The 4,696-nt window shown below is 40.8% G+C and overlaps 1 long non-coding RNA gene across 1 annotated transcript; it reads left to right on the top strand.

Annotated features, from left to right (window-relative positions):
* The first annotated feature begins 1,236 nt into the window (after positions 1-1,236).
* LOC128400697 (uncharacterized) lies at positions 1,237-2,281 on the top strand. The gene is made up of 2 exons (XR_008327360.1): positions 1,237-1,814; positions 1,986-2,281. It is a non-coding gene; the product is annotated as an uncharacterized LOC128400697 (long non-coding RNA).
* Positions 2,282-4,696: the final 2,415 nt, after the last annotated feature.

Here is a 4,696-nt window from a genome sequence, read left to right as displayed (position 1 = left end):
ACACAGTTATCTCTGTGTGCGCAAGTGCTGAGCATTATCATAAGTGAGCATACTAACCCCTTCCTTCCTTGTATTTTAAGTCTCTTCCTGAGCTCTTCCAAAGATTTATGACCGAAAGAGGGATTTCCTTCAAAGGAAGAAAACTTCCAGTTTGCCTCATGTGCTGTGTTGTAGTGGAGAGACCTTTGCTTACAGCACCGTTTGTGTCTCACAGCAGCCCTGCGTGATAAACTAGGTTTGTAGGTAATAACTAATCACTGCTCCTTGAGCCTTACCTAGTCAGCCTTGTAGTGGAGCTGACGTTTGAGCCTTGGTTTCCCCCAAACATACAATGTAAGACCCTTTAGCCGCCACAGCCCACTGGCACAATCCTGAAAATACCTGCCCAAAATCTGAGTGACAGCAAAGCTACCTTCTTTTTGAATATTTGTGCTTTTTATCCTGCCTCACGCAGGGTTTCTTATCTTCCCTTGACCTGTGTTATGGCGAGAGGGAACTGTCTTCCCCTGTGTGTGTTAAAAGACGTCTGATAATGCAGAACAAGGGCCCACTGCAAATGAAACAAATGTTTCTGTGCCTCTTCACTGGACTTGAGGGCAATGTGGACGAATGAAAGACGTACGTTGTGGTGACATATTAAAGACAATGTGTCGTAGGCAAGAGGGGAGATGGGCATTATTCCTTGAATGGGAAGTGGAAATGGTTAGCTGCGATGCGGCCATCTCAAGGCATTGCCTTCCTACTCTAACAGTCTTCTGAGCTGGTTCCAGTACTTTTAGGACACAGGCAACAGTTCTCGTTTCTCTCTTTCTGGGACGTGAGCAAGCAGCGCACATGGTTGGCATATTAGGTTTTTCTACTTTTGTCCTTTTTCTAGTGGCCTTTGGTTCCTTGAAATAGAACATCACACCCCAGGATACAGCTGGTTGGGGAAAAGGCTTGCTTTTGGAATTTTGAATTCTCGTGCAATTTCAAACTCCCTACTGCCACTGGCCTCTTGGTAAAGATGTAAAGGATGCTTACAACCTTCTAAAAAGCAGGGTACAAAACAATTTGGGGAGTTGCTCCTTTAGAATTTCAGAGAGAATACTTTTTATTCTTAAAGAAAATGACAGACCTGGAAGTTACTGAACCATGATTCCACAAGTTCCTGTTTGAATCCCACTGTGAATGTACTAAGTGGCTCCTGGCAACTCAAAACCTTTAAGCCCCATCTGCAATATGCAGGTGTAATCATCTTTACAAGCCTGAATACAATGGTATATTCGAAACCATTTGAATACATATATATGGTGACAGTAGCAGTACTTGTACGCAGTAGCAGAGACTGCCTTGCATCCACCTAGAATAGAGGTTAGTCACACACTATGTTTCAGAAATATAATCATGGTTGTCTCTTAAAAGAACTCGGGAGTGCCTTGTTAATTTTCACACTGCATTTGGAGTGGTTTGTCTAGCATGGGCCATTTTTAGTTGTGCTCCTGTTCAGTAAAGACTGCCTGCTACAGTACGTGAATTCAATATGCAAGCCTAGTTGGTTGCATAAACCAGTCATTGTGTGATGACAAATTAAAGGACTGTGGGCTCAGTGGCAGTCCATCACTCAGCTACTGGGGGCTCTGGTATTCAGTCTCTCCACTGTCTCGGTAACTTTTCCTCTGCTCATGTATATATAGCAGTTTCAGACTCAAAACTGCTGCTGAAGTCTTGATTTGAGAAAATCATATAAACGAGGGGGTATCTTGGATCAGTTTTAGCTAGCAGGAGCTTTTTTTTTAAGTATCTATTTATAAAGTGGTCATTTGTTAATTACCGTATTTTTTGCACCATAACACTCACTTTTTTCCTCCTAAAAAGTAAGGGGAAATGTCTGTGCGTGTTATGGAGGAAATGCCTACGGGTGGCATGCCTACGGATTTTCCTCCTCTAAAAACTACGTGCGTGTTATGGTCAGGTGCGTGTTATAGAGCGAAAAATACGGTAAGCTGTGTTTGGCTTAAAACTTTTTTGGGTTAACTCTTTGGCACTGCAAGCATTAACCTCCTAGAAATGATGCACTGAGGAAGGAACTCCATCCATGTTCTGTGGAAAAGGTTCTAGGCTTTTCTCCACTTCCAAGCCAAAAGCCTGTTACCGCTTAGCAGAACTTTCTTGATGGTTTTATATAATGGTTCTTTTCCCAGACAGAGAATACATTCCTGTAATTTTTGTTTTGTTTTTTCAGTTCACCATAATCACAAACTGGAAAATAAAGCTATGGTTCGTCTTTGTTTTCTTGCAACTCTGTTTTCTTGGGATTCTTTTTTTATTTGCATAAAATGTATGCTGCAGTTTGCTATACTTAAAAAAGATCCTTAAGGTGTTGGCCCTGGAATGAACAGGATGGAGAACTTTTCGAAAGCCACTTATCGAGTTGCTGTGGCTTGGGTTTCTGTTACACTATCTGTCCCTGTGTAATTTCTATGCAAAAGCTGGAAGTTTGGTACAGAGCTTTTGAAAAACCAAGCCCATCATCAGCATTTTCTTTAAAACAGCCCTGTATATCAGAGTACAACAGCTAGTGGCCTGTAAAAGGTTAGGTTGTGTACTACAGACACACATACACACAGAATGAGAGAGAGCCTGTTCACTTTTCATATAGAATTATTCCCTAACCATGCTTGCAATCATCATGTTTAGGCATTTATTTAGGTGGCAGTTTGAAGTTAGTTTATTTCCTCTTAAAGCTTTTTACAGAATCAACGATGTCTTTTCCTTTCATTTTTTTTTAACATCATTTGGCATGGTATTTTCATAATCATATTGCAAGTAGTATGTAAAAGCTTCATCCCTCCACAAGGCACAACTGAAAAAAAGCAGCATGACCCAAGCATGAATCCAGTATCAAGTACAGCCATTTAATGCCCCGGACTTCCATCCTGTTTATCTGTATCCAAAGCTGCCTCTTTGTCAGTGAGAATTTACAACCTGCTTCCAACCCGTATCAAAAGTTCACTAGAGATTCAGAATATATACAAACTTAATTCTTTTAATACAAATATTTACATACTATAACTACACGGTGCAATTCTGTCTTGGAACATGCCGATGTACACAATGTCTCAATGAAAAAGAACCCTGTAAGGGTCAAAACGAATGACAACTTGTACACTGATGTTTGCTGCATTCCAAAAGGCAATGTTATGCAATATATTATGCCCTGCTTCTTACTTTTCAATCTCTTCCTTTTATCATCTGGCAACCGTTTTAGTTTCCTTACCATAAGCAGTCATGTTCCTAAACTACTGCAAGCACAACTTTTTGATTCATCAAGTTATTGCATTAGACTACAAACGTATTAAACCAGTAAGGTAGGGTGACTTTAGAAACCACTTAAGTTAAAATTGGGCCTCTCAACAGCCCATGTTCCATCCAGCTCCCTTCCCCAGCTATTGATTGCAGCCTACCAGGACTTTTGATAAACCTACTTTAGCTGCCTGCCTGCAATGAGAAACAGGCTGATTGTCAAGGCCATGTTTTGGCTGGGTGTTTCACAAATTGTGCAAGGTGAGCTATTTCAGACTTTAACCAGAAGGTGCCTGTACCTTCTAGCAAAGTTGCAATGAGCAGATTTATTTTCCCTGTACTGTATCGCCATTCCACTAGGTACAGCATTGGGTGGAAATAAGATCAGGATTTTCAAAGCAGTCACCCATACATACAAAAATGATGAGCATCTGCTACAGAGAAGTATCTTGTATGTTTGCATGGTTTGGTGAGGAAAGTAAAAAATATACAGCTGGTCTCTTTCTCCCTGCAAGACAGTTTACGTAGCCACTGCCGATCTACTTAGTAAATCAGTACAGTGGTCCAGGAAACTGCAGGTAATGAATGGAAACATGCACAGCAAAGTCTGGAAGAATGCCCTTTTCATTTTTGAGTTTGGCATAGAGGAAGCTGCAGTGAGGACCAAATCCTGGGGACAATGCTAAAATAAGTATTGGCAATTGAAACCTGCTTACTGCACAGATTGTAGTGGGAGGGAGAAATCATGAATCTTGTTAGCATATGACAAATGTAAATGAAATTCAGTATTTTCTACTTCAGTCATAGCTTGGCTAGGTAGTGAAACCAGTTTGGGGCAGGGGAGACGAAACGAGCAATAATTTTGCTCATATGCATTGCTCAGTTGGCTTGGTGTCTCTGATGAAGGTAAAGGAGCTAACGGCAGTTTAAGCTAATATTTCAAAGAACATCTTTTCCATTGTGCCATTAGCAAGAAATATTACATGATATACTTCTCCTTTGTGGGGGGAGGCAACTCAGGTTAACAAAAATATTTATTCTACAAATTGAAGAAAGTAATCCCAACAGTTTCCACTTAAGGCCATTAATTTCAATGGATTTAAGTGTGCCCTAATGCCATGTTAGATTGTGAGCTAAATGTTTAATGCTGTCAAGGTGAACATGTCATTTCAACTGGTCTGCACTGTTAACAGCATTTAAGCTCCCTAAAGCAGCTGGGCGGGGGGGGCGGGGACGACAAACCTCACTGCGGCACAACTTTAATAATTTCCTCATATAGAAAACTGGAAGAAAAATTGCTCAGTAATAATGACTATGAACGTGGTTGTTTTGAAGGAATGATACTGTGCTGGAGCATTTTCCACCAAAGTCCTTTGGAAAGGAAGAATGCAGCGTAGAAAAGCATACCAAG

The sequence above is a fragment of the Podarcis raffonei genome, chromosome 1 (genome assembly GCF_027172205.1).
Source record: "Podarcis raffonei isolate rPodRaf1 chromosome 1, rPodRaf1.pri, whole genome shotgun sequence".
Classification (NCBI taxonomy): domain Eukaryota; kingdom Metazoa; phylum Chordata; class Lepidosauria; order Squamata; family Lacertidae; genus Podarcis; species Podarcis raffonei.
The sequence above is the reverse complement of the archived record's forward strand: the minus strand, read 5'-3'. Positions and strand labels throughout refer to the sequence as shown.